We start from the raw sequence: 21,544 nt of genomic DNA, 5'->3' as shown, positions 1-21,544 counted from the left end.
TTCTGACTTCCTGCTCCAAGCAGGGCAGTTCCGATTTTATCTGTTTTATATACGGCATTCTGGGCTTCCTTGGTAGCTCAGCTGGTAGAAATTTGCCTGCAATGCAGGAGACCCTGGTTTGATTCTTGGGTCAAGAAGATCCACTGGAGAAAGGGTAGGCTACCCACAGCAATATTCTTGGGCTTCCCTGGTGGCTCAGATGGTAAAGAATCTACCCGCAATGTGGGAGACCTGGGTTTGATCCCTGGGTTAGGAAGAGATCCCCTGAAGGAGGGCATAGCAACCCACTCCAGAGTATTCTTGCCTGGAGAATCCCGAAGGACAGAGGAGCCTGATGGGCTACAGTCCATGAGATTGCAAAGAGTCGGATACAACTGAGCGACTAAGCACATATGGCACCCTGCATAAGATTTATTTTGGAACAAGAATCCCAGGAGGAAAAAATGTGTCAAAGTCCTAGATAACAGAGCTGATTATCTGGACCACTAGGGGAGGCTATGAAAAACAGATTCCTGGGCTGCTCCCTTGGTGAGTCTGATTCAGTAAATACAGGATCCGGTGTAGGTACAGCCAGTGTTTATGCTGAGCTCCTCCACTTGCCTTTGCAAATCCATGAACAGATTGATGAAGGATAAAGATAGTAGAGGATCATGGTGAAAGAAAGATAGGAGACAGCAAAAAACACTAGTGAGGATGTGGAGGAACAGGAGCTCTTACAAAACCACGTATCTAGTCAAGTTGAAAGTAAGTACAATCTGTGACCCAGCAATTCCACTCCAAGTTTATGTTCTAGAGAAACTCTTACCCATGTGCATTCATAGACGCATGTAACCATGTGTCAATGTCATGACTGCCAAAATCTGGAAATGACCCAAATATCCTGCAGCAGTAGAAGGGGTAGTCTACTGCAAGTTCGTACAATGGACTACAACAAAGCCATGAAACGAATGAACCACCGCTTTGGACAAGAGCATGTCTGAATGTCCAATTTTGCTGATGGCAAAGAAGCAAGGGAAAAAAGCATTTATGGGTGTGAGTCCATTTGCATGAAGTTCTCATTCAGGCAAAACAAAACGAAATAGTGTAGGAATGTAAACATATGTGGCAAAACAGTTACAAATATCTAAAGGGCTCAGATGGTGGATGCCTGTGGGAGAGACACACAGGGGCCCCTGAGACACTGGCTGTGTTCTATTTCTTTGCCTAAGTGGTTGAGTATGAGTATTCATAACTGATAATTACCTCTACACTGACATATATGTTTCATGCCCTTTTCCACACATAGGTCATCTGTCTCAGTAGAAGAGAATGAAGTGGGGGAAGAGGGCATTCGTTGACTCTCACGGCTCAGGCGGTACAGCACAGGATCCAGAGAACAGAAAGGCTCAAAACTGATAAAGCCCCAAGTTCAAACCCCAGCTCTGTCCCCCAAGCTGTGCGTGTTTGGATCGGTTCCTTAGCCTCCGGGTCTCTTTGAGTCCTCGTCTCTGTAATGGAGATGAAAAGCCTTCCTCCTAGGAGAAAATATACACTGTTTAGTCTCCTCGTTGGAAAAAATACATAGAGCATATTTAGCACAGGAATCAAAACATAGTAGGTGCTCGATAAATTGTAGCCTGCCTAGGCTAACAGACACCTAGGTTGTGTGAGCTGACAGGAGGCTGGATCCGAGAAAGCAAAAGCCAGGGACACTATGGTCGTCGTTGTACCAGCCTAATTCCTGTCTCATTTTCTATCTCCATCTCCGTCTGTCCCGACTTCCCCCATCCACCTCCTTCCAGTTAACATTGCAGGGCTGGATTTTTCAACTGCCTCAGATGGTTGTGGAAGGAGGCATGCAGACATACACCAGGTGTCCCCGCTTCTGTGCTGCCTTGATGCGGGTGACGCTTGGTTCCTTTCATGCCAGCAGTGCCCATCCAGCACTCAAGGAGCATTTCTGAGGCTCCTCACCTGATTCCGAAGCCTGCGCTCCCCTCCTGGGGAAGGCGGGCGACACCACCCTGTGTTGTCCTGGCTTCGTCTTCATTCTCTCCTTAGGACCCTCCACAGTTCAACACTGTCCCCCAGGTTCACACCCATCAATTTCAGCACCAGGCAACAATTCTGTCCCAGTTTAAAAATGGTTGTAAAATACCAGCATATGCCAATGGTGAGACTGTATCTGACCTGATGTGGGCTAGGGCATCCTTAAGGTCGGGGGGCCTTCAGGTTCACAGACATAGGGCATCTGTGAAAGATGGGGAAAGTTTCCCAGGAGTTATCTTGCTATTTTGATCACCCGTTCTCCAATTATGGCCTCTGCTTTTTTATCCCCAACTTCAGGGCCTCTCTGCAAAAGTTTTTGGGACAATAGAGATCATTTAAGTGTATCATACACAGAATTATCAGAAGCGCTTCCAAGGGGTGTTAAAGGCTATTTGCAAGATTCTGTGGTCAATTAAGTTTTGAAAGTATCAGGTTGTGCTGTGCTGTGTTTAGTCACTCGGTCATTTCTAACTGTTTGCGACCCCATGGACTGTAATCCATCAGCCTCCTCTGTCCACGGGGATCCTCCAGGAAAGAGTAATGGAGGAGGTTGCTATGCCTCCTCCGGGAGATCTTCCCTCTTCCCAACCCAGAGATCGAACCCAGGTCTCCCACATTGTAGGCAGATTCTTTACCATCTGAGCCACCAAGGAAGCCCAAGAATACTGGAGTGGGTAGCCTTTCCCTTCTCCAGGGGAACTTAATGACCCAGGAATCAAACCAGGGTCTCCTGCATTGCAGGGAAATTCTTTACCAGCTGAGTATCTGATTAATAACAACTAAAAAAAAGATGCCTTTACTACAGGACTTCTCAGAGCCTTTAATATGCTAATGTACATAAGAAAATCTAATGAAGGACTAGAAACATTTTCCAAGCTCCCCTCAGACTTTCCCATGAGACTCAGTTCAGTTCAGTTCAGTTCAGTCTCTCAGTCGTGTCCGACTCTTTGCAACCCCATGAATCACAGCCCCCTGAATCCAGGCTTCCCTGTCCATCACCAACTCCCAGAATTCACTCAAACTCATGTCCATCGAGTCGCTGATGCCATCCAGCCATCTCATTCTCCGTCGTCCCCTTCTCCTCCCGCCCCCAATCGCTCCCAGCATCAGAGTCTTTTCCAGTGAGTCAACTCGTCACATGAGGTGGGCAAAGTATTGGAGTTTCAGCTTTAGCATCAGTCCTTCCAATGAACACCCAGGATTGATCTCCTTTAGAATGGACTGGTTGAAAAAAAAAAAAAGAATGGACTGGTTGGATCTCCTTGCAGTCCCAGGGGACTCTCAAGAGTCTTCTCCAGCACCACAGTTCAAAAGCATCAATTCTTCAGCGATCAGCTTTCTTCACAGTCCAACTCTCACATCTATACATGACCATGGGAAAAACCATAGCCTTGACCAGATGGACCTTGGTTGGCAAAGTAATGTCTCTGCTTTTTAATATGCTATCTAGGTTGGTGATAACTTTCCTTCCAAGGAGTAAGCATCTTTTAACTTCCTGGCTGTAACCCATGAGACTAGTGTTCCCCAAAACACTACTCTCCCCCCTCCCCAAAAAAAAAAAAAATCTTTGGGGGAAATTCTGCTGTAGCTGGAATTTCAGATTGATGGTATAGAAATACAACTCCTGCTTTCAGTGAGCCCACTGGGCGAGTATCCCTGCTGAGGGAAGACGGAAGGTGAGCTAGGCCTCTCATGTTTTTTGTCTCACTCTACCCAGCAGTCAAATGGGTGCAGGACCATTAACACCAAGGCTGCCACGAGAGGTTATTACATTTTGCTATGTGACTCTGGAAGGAGACATTATTATTATCATCAAGGGTACACAAGAGTGGGCAGCTTCACAGCATCATATAATTTCTGGATGACAAAAAAGATTTCCATTAGATCATCTAATTGGCTCCTTTGGTCAGAACAGGAAGATCCTGGCTGATCTAGTCACACCCTTGGCTTTGCAGGCACACCTTCCTTGGAGGGACTCAAAGGGCTACACTTTTACTAGGGTCAAGAGTTTCCCTGGAGGTGAAGGAGGAGAATGAGGGGTGGTTTCCTCAACTGCAAAAAAAAAAAAGATTATTATTTTAAATTACAACAGAAACATTGTTCCCAAGCCCCAAATGGCAACCCTACAGGCATAGACAATTAATACAACCCAGTTCAGTTCAGTTCAGTCACTCAGTTGTGTCTGACTCCTTGTGACGCCATGGACTACAGCACGCCAGGCTTCCCTGTCTATCACCAACTCCCAGAGCTTGTTCAAACTCAGGTCCATTGAGTCGGTGATGCCATCCAACCATCTCATCCTCTGTCGTCCCCTTCTCCTCCTGCTTTCAATCCTTCCCAACATCGGGTCTTTTCCAACGAGTCAGTTCTTTGCATCAGGTAGCCAAAGTATTGGAGCTTCAGCTTCAGCATCAGTCCTTCCAATGAATATTCAGTACTGATTTCCTTTATGATTTACTGGTTTGATCTCCTTGCAGTCCAAGGGACTCTCAAGAGTCTTCTCCATCACCACAGTTCAAAAGCATCAATTCTTAGGCTCTCAGCTTTCTTTACAGTCCAACTCTCACATCCATATGTGACTACTGGAGAAACCATAGCTTTGACTAGATGGACCTTTGTCGTCAAAGTAATGTCTCTGCTTTTTATTATGCTGTCAAGTTGGTCATAACTTTACAACCCAACAGCAGAAATGATTCCAACAGCACTCAAGAGTCTTGGGTTTGAATGCCTTCACTTTACCCAGAGCTCAGGACATGCCAACCTCTGCCCACTTGAAGACAAAAGCAAGGAGCCATGGAGGCTGCATCTTTTACTTTTCACCTAATTGACTCAGAATCATGAAGTCAGGAATGTCAATCAATACACAAGTGCTGGTTATAGACATTTTCTTTACCTACTGTGCACGCTTCCTATTGAAAAGCACTACAACTTGCGGTCAAATGGCCTTGCTCTTTATTGACTATGTAATGTGGGGCAAGTTAATTCAGGTCTGTGAGCCTCAGTGTCTCCTCTGTGAAATGGGGCAGTAACAACGTCTACCTCACAGCATCAGCACGAGGCTGCAGTGGATGGCCCGATGCCATTATGTTCAATAGTGGCAGGTTGTCACCACTGACCTCACAGAAGCCTCGGCGTGAGGGAGAGTCCATGCTGGGAAGACCTTTGTGACCACTGCAGGACTCTTCAGGAGACCAGTGGTGTTAAATTTAAGGGAGGTTTGGGGTTCTCGTATCAGCATATAAGACTTTTGGATCGAGTCAAGTTATCCTTGAAAATTCTCTGCCCATAAAGTAGGGTATAATGGTAACATGTATAAACCACATGGTGGCTCAGTGGTAAATAATCTACCAGCAATGAAGGAGACGCGGGTTCAGTCCTTGGATGGGGAAGATCCCCTGGAGAAGGAAATGGCAGCCCACTCCAGTATTCTTGCCTGGGAAATCCCATGGACAGAAGAACCTGGGGGGGCTACAGTCCATGGGGTTGTAAAAGAGTCGGACACGACTTAGAAGCTAAACAACAATAAACCTTGAGAACCACTGAGTCAGACCATCAGCGGGAATAAAATGAATATTTGTCTGGAGCTGCCTGAGGACTCAGATCATTCTGTCTCTAAGGAAGAGGGTATCTACTGGGGGTGACTCCCCACCCCCCCAGAGGACATGTGGCCATGTCTGGTTAAGGACACTCTCATGAGATTCTGGCGGGAAACCAGACCTGACAACCAGCTGTTCGGGGAGTACTTTGTCAATAAGCGTCAATAGCCTTAAAATATGTGTATCCCTTGTCCAGCAGTTCCACTCCTGGGGATTCGTCCCAGGGAAATCAGAGTGTTCAATGTGTTGTTTAGCTATAATGATATTCACTACAGTTTTCGCAAAAACAGCAAAAGATTAGGGACCTACTTGAATGCCCGACAATAACGAACTGATTGAAGAGTGTGGAACTGACGCATGATATAGCCACAACGAATGACGCAAAAGTTTGTGTGCTGACAGAGAAAGATGTCCTTTCTGTACTTTGGAGAAAAAAAGGCAGATTTTACAACGAAGCACTGTAAGACATCTAAACAGTGTATATGGCTGCATATGTATAGAAAGAAGGTTGATGGCCAATAAACATATGAAAAGATGCCTCGCTTCACAGTAATCAGGGAAATGCATGTGAAGATGATGTGTCTATCCAGGAAACTGACCAAAAAAGAAAAAAAAAAAAGGACTGATCATTTCCAGTGCTGTCAAGGGTAAGGGGGATCAGATTTCTTCATGCACTTTATCGAAAGAGATAATTTGAGACAGTCTTTGGAGAGCTGTTTGACAATGTCAATCAACATTGATCTATAATTTAATATCTATGAATCTTTCCCACAAAAATGCTTGCACAGGTGGACAGAGCCATACACTTTGTATTAGTGACAGGTTGGAAGCAACCTAAGTGCCCATCAGGAGGGGAGCGGGTCTATAAATCACAGTTTGTTAATGTAATGGAATGTTACCCAGTTGTCAGAGAAAATGTAAGATCTGAATGAGTGGGTACAGAAAGCTCTCCAAGACATATTGTCAGGTGACAAAAAAGTAAATCAGAGAAACACACACATTGCATGACCCTGTGTATGTTTTTTTAAAACATACTGCATATCTGTCTATCTATACACGCACGTCTGCAAAACAAGAAGATGGTGGGCAAGTTTATACCGAATGCTTGACAGCAGTGACTTCTGTGGGGAGGGACTGGGGAAGTAGGAAAGGGGGTACTTTTTATACCCCCTCTTCTTGCATAGTTTGCATGCATTCATGCAATTGACTGAACTTAAAAGACAAAGAACTGTGGAAAGATGTTAACACTGGGCCTTTCTGGGTAGAGGGGTTATGGGTGATTGGTTTTGTTTCTTCTGGCTTGTCAGGATTTTTCTACGATGAATATAGGTTATCTGTATGATTAAAAAAGGAATGATATTGATTGAATACCTTATGAAGGAAAGTTGCATGGCTCAAGGTAGCCTGGAGTTAAAACTTCCCTCCAGGTCCTGCCCACCATTCTAGGCAAAACAAAGAACTCTCTCACCCGAATAAAAAAATAGACATTAGGTTGATTACGCCCAGCTCCAAGCCGGCCCAGCCTCTGGCCGATCTCCAGAACTCCTTGCCCCAGCCGTTTAAGAGATAACTACTCCCAGCAACCTTGGAGAAGAACAGGCCCCCTTAAGACAGTAGCTTTCTACATACGTGCCTATATATACTTACTCTTTTCTTAGATAAGGGCAGCAGCTCGCTAATCTGACTGCTGCCCCTTCTCACCTCATTAAAGGTGATATGTTCCTGTAGAGTGCCAGTCTTGTTCTTTTTCTGAACCTCGCCTACTCTAACTCTGTACCTTACACCTTACAAAAGCATTTTAAGACAAAAAGCTACTGCAAAGTAAAGGACACAGCTTTCTATACTCCCGGTAGTATCTGGTTGGGACACTCTGTCTCTCCAAACAAACACACACATACACACACACACACACACATGACAAGACAGAACAGAGGCAGTAAGTGCTTCTAGAGGTCAAAGGATGCTGAGAATGGTCTTCAGTGATGTGGCAGGGAGGGTGTCCTGGGGGCTTGGTAGTTAAACACTGCCTTGTAGAAACGGGAGGGCTTTAATAGACAAGAAACCCTCCAGTAATTGAAATTCTATTATCTGTGCTGGTGGCATCCTGCTCTGGGGATTAATGACCCTTGTTATCAATTAATTCTTCCTGGATTCCAAGCTAGATATCGGCTACTACGACTTAAGTGGCTTTTTGTGCTTCTGTCCTTCGTGGACACAGAGACCTTCCTGTACATCGCAACAGGAAAAATAAGCTGTGTGTCCCATCCATCTCTTAGATTAAGACCACAGACAAAGGAAAGGAAACTCTCCCTGATGCGAAAACACAGTCCCATCCACCACTGCCAACCCTGGCTGGTTTTCTGAATCCCTTTCCTCTGCTCGGTTTGCTTGCCCACTGTCTGATGCATGTATGTCATGAGAAAACTGCCCAGGGTGCCTCACCTCTGTCCTCAAAGTAACCCTGGGAGGTAGCTGTGATCATCGCCATTATACAGATGGGAAAACTGAGACCCTGAGTCAATTGACTGTGGGCCACGGAGGTCAGGTTTGAGACCCAGAGACAGGGCACCTTACCTGCATCATCCCTGCCTTAAACTGATGAGGTCAAGGATGTAGGTGATGTGCTCTGGATTAATGAGTTTCCTTCTGCCCTTTCTGTGGTGATCACAGCCCACTTGTAACTAACCCAGGCTAGACACACGGGCTTTCAATCTCTGAGGATCAGAACCAAGTGTGTCCCCACCAACATGCACTTTTCCATGCCAATAAAAGCTCAGCATGAAGTCACATGCTGCGGCTAAAGACCTCTGCCCCTAAGGGCTCACAGGCAGGTGCAGGAAACACACTCTTAAACACACAACTTTAGTACAAGGTGGGACACATGACGGGGTGGGAGAGGAGGAGAAACGTCCAAGATTTGGGAGAGGTCGAGAGGGGCTTCTCGGAGGAGCTGATGGACCAGCTGATTCTTGAAGAACAAACACAGCTGGCTGGCCAAGAGAAGCGGGGTGAGGGGTTGGGGGAGAAAGGTGAAGCCAGGAATACGGAGCAAAATGAAGTGCAGCATAGCAGCACTAGGCAGCGTTTATTACGCGCTGGCTGTGCAGCTAGTTTTCATGGATCACCTCATTTGACAGTCACACAGTCCCTACAAGACAGGCACCGTTTTGTCTTCATTTAAAGTGACTTGCCCAGTGCTGGCCGGCTCAGAGGGCAGAAGGATGGATCCAGGTCTGTCGGGCTGGAGAGCAGGTGCTCCTGACCTTCAGTATATGCCTATAGAGCAGTGGTTCTCAGTGGCAGGAGAAGGCGATCTGGTAACATCTGGAGCCATCTTTGGTTGCCATGGATGGGGTGGAGGTGCTTCTGGCATCTAATAGGTGGAGGCCAGGGATGCCACTCAACACCCTACAGCCCGCGGGACAGCCCCACCACCAAGCAGGGCGGCAGAGGAGGCAGGGCGTCTGCCCTGTGCCGGGCACTCAGTGCCGAGTTGGGGAAGACATCGCAGGAGATGAAGCCACGGGGGTGGGCTGGGCAAGGTCACACTGAGGCCTAGAGACGGGAAGGGTAGATCTGTGTCTAAGGATGCTCACCCTGGCACTGCAGGGGCAAACATCTCAGAGGAGAGTTGGGGGAGCCACACGGTAGGTTGGGGGCAACAGACCAGGGCCCAGGTGAGATTCATGGGCAGAGGCGGAGGGAAAGGAGTGGAGGGGACAGAAAAGCCGCTCCTGTGAGCGGCTTCACAGGCTGACACCGTGGGTCCCACTATGAACGACGGTACATTAAACCCTCTAAATGAGAGTAGCGACCTGATTAGAGATGGAGCCTAGGGGCTCCCCCCTCGGGATGCACACAGATTAACATGGTTATTCAAGCAGCCCCGGGCTCTCAGCCTGCAGTCACTTCCAGCCTGTGGGCGCTGAGGCTCCCCTCTCCTGCCCTTAGTCTCCTGGCTTCTCCCTGTGCCTGCCCCACCCTGCGGGTCCCTGTCCCCCTGTCCTGTGTGTCCTCCATCCTTGGCACATGCCCATCTCTTCCCACTGCCCCAGGGGTGAGACAGGGGCTGGAGGAAGCGCACAGACCCAGGCCTCCTCCAGGAGAGGACTCGCTCTCTGGTCCCCCATCAGGGGCTGTCTTGGGTGGGGGGCAATTCCTGGGGATGGGGTGGAATTTATTGGTGCTTGAGGTCCAGATGGAGCTGTCTGAACTAAGCTTACTCTTGTTGCTTAATTTTGAAGACAGGAGGGCCTGGAAATGGATCCCTTGAGGACTCCCCACACTGGGTTAGGCTACTAGTTTCTTCCTTCAGAAAGACTTGAGTGTCTGAGCTCTGGGATTCAAGTTGCTGCTGCTGCTGCTGCTGGGTATGTGTGTGTGTGTGTGTGTGTGTGTGTGTGTGTGTGTGTGTATGAAGACTTCTGGGCATAAGGACAGCCTCAGTGACTCTTAAATCATGAAGTCATGTCAGCCCCTGGCTCAAAGGCTTTTGGACACTTACAGAACTACAAGATGAAATCATGGCCACCCAAGGACCCCCATGATCCCACCCTCCCAGCACTCTGACCTCATCTATTTTTCTCCTACAGCGACCTTGCTGCTCTAGCCAGAACAGGCTCTGAAGAGTGCATTGGCTCAACGCCCCCCCAAAACGCACCCTGATAACTCCCAGCCCCAAACCCTTCCTGGAATGGGCTCCCTGCACTGCTCCCCCCAGGCCCCACCCCCTTCCTCCCCCTCTCAGGTGAATCTGCTACCTGTTCATTCATTCCCACCTCCTCTGCAAGGCTTCCTCTATGCCCTCAGCCCACAGCCCTCCAGTCCCTCCTGTGACAAAGTTTCAGGACGTGCATTCCTACTCAGTGGCTGTTCCTTTGGGGCAAGTGTCTTGGCAGGTGGGAGAGGGTGATGGACACACAAAGTCAATATTTATTGTTGTTGTTGCTGCTGCCATTGTTATTTTAATTCTCCAGTCTCCGACCCTGCTTCCCTGCCTTCATCTCTAAGTGACTGCTGACCTACTTTTTGTCTATAGATTTCCCCACTCTGGGCTTTTGTGTGAACAAAGATCCAGGATCTTTTGGAGCTTGGCTTCTCTCACTTAGTAGGGTACCTTCAAGGTTCATGTGTGTGGTGGTGTGAACTGGTCTTTCCTTCCTTTTTACAGTTGAATAATATTCCATTGTCTGAATAGAGCACATCTGATTTATTTGTCCTCTAATGGCCATTTGGGCTGTTTTCACCCTTTCGGCTATTGTGAATAGTGCTGCTATGAACGTTTGGGTACAGATGCTAAGTGGGCATATATTTTCATCTCTTAGAGTGGCCATTGTTTTCACTGCTTTCTTTTTTTTTCCCCCGGCCATGTTTCATTTATTTTGAAATTCCAAATAACATTAGAACATAGAACAGTCGAATGGGTGAAGAGAGAAGGCACAAGTTTAAATAAAGCATCTTCCCAAGGCCATCTGGGCAGTAACCCTCTAGAATGGCATTGATCCCATCCTATCTTTCTGTTGGATCTAAGAAATCCCTCAACAAACTCTTGTTAAGTGATGTGAATGACAACAACCCCATGCTGGATGACATGAATGACTAAAGCCAATTCTACAAACATTCACTGCACCAAGTTCCTTCATGCCTGCCGGGTGTAGGATACCACAGAGTGCAAACATCATGCCGATTGTCCAGATGAGGAACCTGAGTGAGGGGCAACTGTCACAGTCCTATGATCCATGAGGAATTCTAGAAAACAGCTGGAGGTATGGTCACTCATCTTTTATTCTTCCAGCTTCCCCTATGGGAATGAGATGCTGGGGGCTCTGCTTTAAACAGGCAAATCTGGATTGCCTCCACAGACATGCGAGCCGGTGGAGCTCGTTTTACAAAAAGGATCCTTTATCATCAAAGAACTGAGGTTCCCATTCTTGGCCTGGTCCCTGGGGGCCTGTGCTCTGTGGTGCAATGGGCCCAGAATGCATCATTTTACACACCAGCTGGGCTTATAAAGGAGTTGTAAGTCAAACTTTTGTAAATTGGATCGTATTTTAGAGAACAGATAAAAGCATGAGACTGTGAATCTTTGGGAAGAACCTGAGCGTGAGGTGATAATCAGAACCAGATTTATGATTTCTGCAGAGAGAAGAATCAGAGATAAATGTCAACAACGCCTGGAATCCTGTGATGATTAATTAAGAGCTTCCTCGGGTAATAGACACTGTCCTAGCTTTAAAGATGTTTTCTCATCTAAATCTCAGCAAAAAAAAGAAAAAGAAAACAACAACAACAACAACAAAAAACAACCTTTTGAGTTAGGTGTTATCTATCTCCCGTTTAAGAATTGGTGAAACAGAGGCTTGGTGACCCAGTGGTTAAGTAAATATTAAATAACTTGCCCAATGTCAGTGGCTCAGGGGCAGAACTGGGGCTCCAGGCCCACCCTTTCTGTGGAAGCTCTGGCTCTTAACAGGAGGCAGTGCAGAGGTTGCTTGTGGACTCTGAGGTCATCCTGCCCACCCAGTTGGAATCCCAACCTTGTCCCTTCCTCATTGTACATCTGCTTGCTGGACAGTAAAGTGGGCTGCAGAAACCCTCTCAATAGGTTGCAGGGAAGTGTCAATGAGATCATTTATTTAAAGCACCCAGCACACAGCTCACGCTCCTTAAATGATAGCAATCATCATACTGAACTGCCCCATCGTGGAAGTGTCAAGACCGATGCCGGCACACGTCAAACACCTGCAGTGCTCCGTACAGCCCGACGGCCCCTCAGCATCTGTGCTGGGATCGGATCGTCTGTGTTTTACACTTGCCCTGTCACTTACTCACGGGGAACTTCTGCAAACTCCTCAACTCCTCTGGGCTTCAGACTTGGGGCCACAGATAGCACCACCCTAGAGGGTAACCATGAGGATGAAATGAGCCATGTAAAGTGCCTGAAACCAGGAATCACTCAGATGGTCGCTGCTGTTAATATTATACGCTAGATTTACAGATGCTGTTTCAGTGGTCCACCATCCTGAGTGTGTATTTACAGGGGAGGCGGCTGAGACCAGAGAGGTTGGTATTAATAACTCTCTAGGTCCCAAGAGCAGACCAAGGGGAGCTGGGGTCTGTGCTCATCTGACACTGTGAACACCCAGCAGGCTAACCACCCAAGAGGTATCCTCTGCACCCTGTTTCCTGATTTTGCTCAGGTGTATACCATCCCACATGTAGGGAATGAGACCTAGTCCTAACACAGAGGGCTATGTGGCAATTTGAGTCCCTTGGGAAGCAGACGCCAAGACGACAGACCGGTGAGAGATTCATTGGGGAGCTGCCTGTGAGGGACAGAGGGAAGGAGCAGGGAGAGACAGGGAGCCCGCAAGTCACAGTGCTCTTCTGACACCCAGGAAAGGAGAGGGGGAAGGAAGGAAGGAAGGAGGATGAGTGAGGAGGAGCCTCAGATTGCTGTGCAGCTTTGAGAAAGTCCTAGGCGGGCTGATGTGGGTTAGGGTCCCACACGGGATGGAAATTTCCCAGCTCTCAGACCCCCACCATGAATACAGCCACTGTTCTGGGAGCACTTGGGGAGAGCAGGGTATCTGCATGGACGCTGCAGCAAATTCATCAAAGGTGTAACACTTGCGGGCTACCAGGTGACTACCCTCATCGCAGCAGGTAGATCAGAGTAGTATGTCTCCGTGGCCAGCACTGGTGCTTGGCATTAGCCCAAGCCATTCAGAGTGATTCCATTCCCCCTACAGTCCTGTCTGGGTGGAAGTATGTGATGTGCTTGGCCCATTGAGACATATGGAGAAGTCTACTGTGGCACATGTGGGAAAAATTTTTTTTCTTTTTCCCCTCAATGGAAGAGATCTATAGGGATGTGGTGTCTGGAGCTGTGGCAGCAGCTTTGAGATCATGAGGAGACAAACTTGAAGACAAAAACCAGGACATTCAAGATGGCAGAGTGAGATTTAAAACTGAATTAACCACCTTGGAATATTCTCCCTCAAGAGGCTTGCAATGTGAGATAATAAATCCTTTATCACTTATCAATTGCTCTGTAACAAATTACTACTAAATGTAGCAGCTTAAAACAACTAACATTTATTATCTCACACAGTTTGGAGAGTCAGGAAGCTAGAAGCAGCTTAGCTGGGAGGCTCTGGCTCATGGGTGCAGTCTAGAGGCTGCCCTGGGCTGCAGGCAGCTGAAGGTTCAGCTGGGGCTAAAGGACCCTTTCCCAAGATGGTTCACTCATGTGGCTGTTGACAGGAGGCCCCAACTCCTCACCACAGGGGTCTGTCCATAGGGCATACAGCTTGAGTGTCCTCACAACACGGCAGCTGGCTTTCCCCAGTATCTGGTGATCAAAACACGGAGAAAGGAAAAAACCAAAACGGTTTTTATGACCAAGTCTCTCAAATAACCCATTGTCACTTTTGCATTTTCCTGTTCATTAGTTGAAAGTTACGTAGGCCAGGTAACACTCAAGGGGAGAGAAGTTAAGTTCCAGTTCTTAAAGGGAGGGGTAGCAAAGAGTTTCTGTATTACAAGCCACGATGGTTACTTGTAGTTGGATCTCCTTTACTTATAAAGATCCCAAAGACAATGTTCCTTATACCCCATGACACTGCCAGCTTGAGTGGGGGAGAATTATGTGCTCCGATGGGGACCCAAACCCTCAGGAAATTTTCCATTTCAGAAACTCTCCAGTTCCATAAGATTCCCACAGAGTGGGCCCCTTAAAGATAGGTGTATGTGTCAAATAAGCCCTGCTAAGTCACTTCAGTTGTGTCCAACTCTATGCGATCCCATGGACTGTAGCCCACCAGGCTCCTCTGTCCATGGGATTCTCCAGGCAAGAATACTGGAGTGGGTTGCCATGCCCTTCTCCAGGGGATCTTCTCAACCCAGGGATCAAAACTGTGTCTCTTACATCCCCTACATTGGCAGGCAGGTTCTTTACCACTTCACCTGGCAAGCCCCAAAATACGCCCTACCTAAAAATAAATGTAAAATTATAATTCAATGATTCCCATGAGCATCACCTAGCTTAAGAAATAAAACAGCACACATGTATTGGAAGCCCCATATATACGCACACTCTGATCTCCTTGCTCTCATCACCTGCAATGGAAAGCATTATCCATATTTCAGTGTTTTCCATTCCTATGACTTTCTTTACACTTTAACTGCACCTACTGTAGCTCTGAGTAATCTATGGTGCTGTTTTGCACATTTCTAAACTTCGTAGAAGTAGTGTCACGTGCACAGATTTTTCTGCAACTTGCTTTTTTCTCTACATTATAATCTGTCCGATTCAATCATGTGAGGGTATAAAGAAACTGGAAGCCTCAGATGTTGCTGATAGGAACATAAAATAGTGCAGCCACTTTGGAAAACAATTCAGCAGTTTCTCAAAAAGTTAAACGTAGAATTGCCATATGACTGAGCGATTCCACTCCTAGGTGTATACTCAAGATTATTAAAATAAATGTCCACACAGAAACTTGTATGTGAATGTACATAGCAGCCTTACTCATAAGTATGAAAAGTCAGAAACAATCCAAATGTCCATCAACAGATGGATAGACAAGAGTGGTCTATGCGTACAATGGAATATTATTTGGCCATGAAAAGGAATGAAGTTCTGATACATCATACTAAGTGTGCAAACCTTGAAAACATTATGCTAAGTGAAAAAAAAAAGTCAGTTCCAAAAGACCATACATTGTACGATTCCATTTATATGAGATGTCGAGAACAGGAAAATCCATAGAGGCAGAAAGCAGATTAGGGGTGGCTTGGGGATGGAGATGGGGAGTGACTGCTAATGGGTATGGGGTTTCTTTTGGAGTTAGTGAAAATATTCTGGACTTAGAGAGTGGTGATGGTTGCCCAATGACTATCCTGAAAACCACTGCATTGTGTACTTTCAAGAGTGAATTTTATGATGTGTGAATTATATCTCAATAAAAGAACTCAGCTGTAATACACAGGCCTGGTCATTCATTTTCATCCCTGGATCATAGCAATCCATTAGTAGGGAAACTCTAAACCCATCCATCCTCCTGTTAATAGGCATTTGTGTGGTTTCTTTCTTTGTTGCTATTGCAAGCAGTGCTGCCAGGAGCATTCCCGGCATATTTCTTTGTGCACATGTGAGGGTTTCTTGGAGGTTCGTACCAAGGAGTGTGGTCGCTGGGGGGTAGAGGGTAGTCATCTTTAACTCCACACCACCCCTCTCTAAAACTCCTCAGGAGTCTGGGGAGAGGAGGCAAGGAAGCCAGCCCTGCCTCCACCCTTGGCCCCTGCAAACCACCTGAGGTCTCAGAAAATAGGGCAATCGAAATGGAAAACAAATAACAGAAATCAAGTGGTGGGCTGCTTCCCCTGCTGCTGTTCCGAGACCCGCCGGATGGGCAGCAGGGCCTCCCCCACCAGAAAATATTAACAGCATTTAATGAATATTCACAAGGATTCATTAAACATTTCCCCGTGTGGCTGAACAAAACAGTGTTCAAACCCCCAAGCCATTAACAAAAAAGGAAGAAGAAATATTACAGGGATAATGTGCACAAGCTAGAAACGCCACAGGCAAGAAACAGCTGCTGCTTTTTTTAAAAAACTCAACTTCATCTTCTTCATCTCACTGGTGTTTAAAATGGGCCCCATGTCCTAAGTCTCTGTGACTTCTTTGAATATGACAGCCCTGATGGGTAGGACGATGCCTACATTTTTCTACTTCGTGTTCCCAGAAAGCTGCCTTTGTCACAGCAGTAGTATTTAAACAAGATGTTCCTGTTGGAAAGGGCTCTTGTCTGAGCCACCCCCCTGGACCCTCACAGCCACCTAATGGGTGGGCCAAGTCCTACTGTCACCCATCATATGACAGACAAGGAAAACAGGTCCACGTTCATCGGCGGACTCACCCAAAGACTTGACGGAGACAAGACCATTATGTCCTTGGTGCTTTGGCCATCTTCTGAGAAAAGTTGGCCTTGTGACCTTATGACCTCGCTACCCTGGTCCTAGCCCACTGGACCAGGCATGGGCTTAACCTGAAGACTGAGGCTGAGACGTGGTTGTGGGTGAGAGCATTGCCCAGCGGATGCACCCTCCGTTGTGCAGCAGCTAGGGAGCTGGAGAGACCTTCTGTCTGGGGTAATCTGAGGTCAAGACAGAACAGGTGGGAGCCCGGGCAGAGGCGGATGGGCCTAGAGCACACAGCATGATCTAGTCTTGGAAGTCACCCTCTGCCGCTTAGCCACATTCCATTCCTTCCAAGTGAGTCATTAAGTCTGGCTCACGCTCCAGGAGAGAGGAATCAGGCTCCACCTTTGGACAGGAGGAGTACCAAAGAATTGGTGGGTATTTAAAACCCAAGGCCCAAGACATATTACCAGGAAATGGTGAACACGGAATTTATCAATGCATTCCTGCTGCAAATATGAGCACTTTTGATATCTTTTGCTTTCCAATATGGTAGCCTAGCCACATGGCGGTGGAGCACTTGAAATATGGCTAGCGTACCAGAAGAACTGTATTTTAAATTTTATTTAATTTCACTTAATCCTAAATTTAAAAGATCTTCATTCCACGACTGGAAAACTTTTATGTACATTTGGCACAACTTGGGTAAGTGAATTCTCTCTACCCATAAATTTGATGCAATCCAAGTAAGATTGAGTACTTCCAACGAAAACTTAGCATCCTAATTGAGATGTGCTGTGATGTAAAATATAGACTGGACTTTGACTGCTTAGTATGAGGAAAAAGAATATAAAATATCTCATTAGCAGTCTTTATATTGACCACATGTTGAAATGATAATATTCTGAATTATTGGGTTAATGGAAATACATTACTAAAATTTATGGGACTTCCCTGGTGGTCCAGTGGTTAAGAATCCACCTTCCACTGCAGGGGATGGGGGTTTGATCCCTGGCCGATGATCTAAGATCCCACATGACACGGAGCAACTAGTCTTACATGCTACAACGAAGACCTGATGCAACCAAATAAATAAATATGTTTTAAAATGTATTTTAAAAAAATCATTTTACCTGCTTCTTTTTTGCTAATTGAATGGGGCTTTTGGGAAATTTTATTGCATATATGGCCCACATTATATTTCCATTGACAGGACTGTATGATACACTAAACACTATGGATTCATAGTTTCTACCTTCCTGGAGCTCACAGTCCAAAGGGGAAGATGGATAAGAAGGGATTAGTACAAAGAGTAATGAGCCTTACAAGGTAGAAATCAGAGAGCCATTCAAGTTTCACAGAAGACCTGATCCACACTGGCCCGTCTCTGGAGCAAGCCTGTGATTTGAGAGGGAAAGAGGAGTCATGAAGTCCGGGGCTAGGAGCGGCGGGTGGGAGGTGCAGGGCACAGGCTGCGTGCTGGGGGCACAGTGCCAGTCCGTGGGCTCAGGGCTGAAGGAAGCGGATGTGCCAGGAGCATCGCCACTTTGATGTGCAGGTGGTGGGGCGGCAGGGAGGGGCTGGGCTGCCATCAGCTGTCAGGTTGGCACTTGCTGGGTCTGCCTACGCACTCGCTGGGCTCTGGAGGCCCCCAGGGCTCTCAGGGTTGTGGCTTCATGTGGCAGCTCTGGAAAGCACCTGGGAAAGCTAGAGCACTGAGCATGGGGCAGGTGCCGGCTCCTGGGCTCCTTCCCAAGAACAGGCCAGTAGGTAACTCTGACAGCTACGTTACAGCAGGACTTGAACGACTACGACTCCCTGGTCCCTGCTTCTGGTCAAGTGATGTTCAGGGCAGTTTCAGAGGATTCTGTGGCTGCCTACCAGGTCCCTTGCCACATCTTTCTTTCCCTAAACCTGCTCTTTGCATTGTCAATCAAACTCTTATTGTTCCTAAAGCATGCCAAACATGTTGCTGACTCAGGGCCTTTGCACTCACAGTACCCTTGTCCTAGAATACCTTCTCTCAGAACTCACAGAGCTGGTGTCTCCTCATGGCTTAAGTCTTAGCACAGAGGTCACCGCCGCCCCTGACTACCATTTCTAAAGCTAACTGCACAGCATGGCTCTCTGTCTCACTTCCCTCTTGAATTTCTGCTTGTATCACACTCCTCACCATCAGAAATTATCTTGTTCCTTTGTTAGTTTGTTGTTGTCTGTCCTCCCAACCAGAAAATAAGCTCCAGGAGAACAGGGGCCTTGCCCAGTGCCTAGAACAGCTCCTGGCATGTGCTCAAAAAATATTTGTTCAATGAATTCATTCATCTTCCTAAAACTTGGATCTGAAAACAATTATGGAGACCTCATAGGAATGTGGACAAATGTTTGTGATGAAATGCTAAGTTAAAAAAGGAATAGAAAATGATACTCTCTGATACTGTACATATAAAATATGTAAGTTCAGGGACAAAGAAGGAAATGTACAAGTGGGAAACAGTCATGCGCTGGGGGTGTAGGACTAGAGGGCATTTCTGTTTTTCAAACTTTAATATGGTTATACTGTTGTTTTTTTAAATAAGTTTTCAGTTCAGTTCAGTCGCTCAGTTGTGTCCGACTCTTTGCAACCCCATGAATCACAGCACGCCAGGCCTCCCTGTCCATCACCAACTCCCGGAGTTCACTCAAACTCATGTCCATCGAGTCGGTGATGCCATCCAGCCATCTCATTCTCTGTCATCCCTGTCTCCTCCCGCCCCCAATCCCTCCCAGCATCAGTCTTTTCCAGTGAGTCAACTCTTTGCATGAGGTGGCCAAAGTATTGGAGTTTCAGCTTTAGCATCAGTCCTTCCAGTGAACACCCAGGACTGATCTCCTTTTGAATGGACTGGTTGGATCTCCTTGCAGTCCAAGGGACTCTCAAGAGTCTTCTCCAGCACCACAGTTCAAAAGCATCAATTCTCCGGCGATCAGCTTTCTTCACAGTCCAACTCTTACATCCATACATGACCACGAAGATATAATTCATACACCATAAAGTTCACCCTTTAAAATCAGGCAACTCAGCAATTTTACTTTTTATTTATTTATTTGTTTTTGGCTGTGCTGGCTCTTTGTTACCGCATGGGCTTTTCTCTAGCTGCAGCTAGCAGAGGCTACTCTCCAGTTGCAGTGTGCCGACTTCTCTCTGCCATGGCTTCTCTTGTTGCAGAGCACAGGCTCTTGGGGGTTAGGGCTTCAGCAGTTGTGGCTCCCGGGCTCTAGAGCACAGGCTCAACAGTTGTGGCACCCGGGCTTGGTAGCTCTGAGGCACGGGGGAATCTTCCCGGACCAGCGATTGAACCCTTGTCTTCTGCACTGGCAGGTGGATTCTTTACCACTGAACCACCAGGGAAACCCTATTATTATTATTATTTTTAGTACATTCTCAAAGTTGTGCGAAGATCTCATTTCAGAGCGTTTTCATCATCCCCAAAGAGACTCTACGCGCATTAGCTGTCAGTCTCATTCCCTCTGCCTACCCAGCCTCAGGCAATTGGTAATTTATATTCTGTCTCTATGAATTTGCCTGTTCTGGACATTTCACATAAGTGAAATGATATAATGTGTGGCCTGTTGGATCTGACTTCTTTCACTTAGCATCCTGTTTTTAAGGTCCGTCCATCTGTTAGTACTCCATTCCTTTTTCACGGCCGAACACTATTCCATTGTAGACTCTCCAGTGTGGATATACCATGTTTTGTTTATCTGCGTCAGCTGATAGACATTTGGGGTTTTGGCATCATGTTGCTTTTACTGTGACAAAAAAAAATTTTTTTTTTAAAGAAAAAAAGTGAAGTGTGGTTTTCTTTCTGTAGATCTACAAACATGACCTTGTCACCCTGCCTCGAACTCTTCGGAGGATAACATTTTAAGATAACCATGCAGCTTCTTTTGCTTATACTTAGCTATCTTTCCAGCATCTTCTTCAGCACCTTTCCCTGGACCCCTTAGCACTAGCTGCCCCTTCTGCCACTAAGTCTTGGCCAGTGCTGTCCCCTCTTCCACTTAATGGAAAAAAAGTCATCTCGTTCTGCTCATATGTCATTTCCTTTGGGAAGACACCTCTCCCCATGGTCTCGGCCCACGACTTGCTCCACTCCTAAAGGACTCAGTGTTTTTTTTGTTCCTCTGCCTGCCTTGGCCTGTGATAGTACTGCTCTCGGGCTTCCACTCATCTTTGCCTCCCTGGCATCTGACATGATCACTTGCACCCATCAGGTACTCACTCAGGTCTGACTGAATGGGGCTGTGAGCCATTGTGATATGCTGAATAGGTATCCAAGATACCACCCTCAGGCAAACAAGACATCAAAGCACTACGAGAACAGGCTTTGATGGTCTTAGTTCTAATGCTGATTAAGTTCCTTGCCAGCTGGGTGGCCACTCAGAGATCACTTCCTCATCTTTAAAATGGGGATAATTTCTCCCATCTGAGGGAAGTGTGCAGGTTAAGTGCAGGTACAACATGCAGCATAAAGCAGTTGGCTCAACGTGTTGTTTCTAAATTGAGATAGACATGGCATAACAAGTATCATTTTAACCATTTTTAGGTGTATAGTTAGGCGACATTAAGTACCTTCATATTATTGTGTCAGTAAGTGTTTTGGTGATGAATATATCGGAAGTCTTAATGGTGTCTATTATGCTAGAGTCTGGGCGTCCCTGGTGGCTCAGACCGAAATCTGCCTGTAATGCAGGAGACCCAGGTTAGATCCGTGGGTCTGGAAGGTCTCCTGGAGAGGGGAATGGCAACCCACTCCAGTATTCTTGCCTGGAGAATTCCATGGAGAGGGGAGCCTGGTGGACTACAGTCCGTGGGGTCGCAAAGAGTCAGACATGACTGAACGACTTTCACTTCACAAGCTACAGTCAAGACAAAATTTTCTGAACCGGTCAGGGACTCTAAGTCTGCACTTTAACTAAATCATTTCACCTTCCCAAGAAGGTGGGGGGTTTTT

The sequence above is a fragment of the Moschus berezovskii genome, chromosome 19 (genome assembly GCF_049115385.1).
Source record: "Moschus berezovskii isolate FMDL1 chromosome 19, NW_MosBer_1.0, whole genome shotgun sequence".
Lineage (NCBI taxonomy): Eukaryota > Metazoa > Chordata > Mammalia > Artiodactyla > Moschidae > Moschus > Moschus berezovskii.
This window is presented reverse-complemented; position numbering follows the sequence as displayed.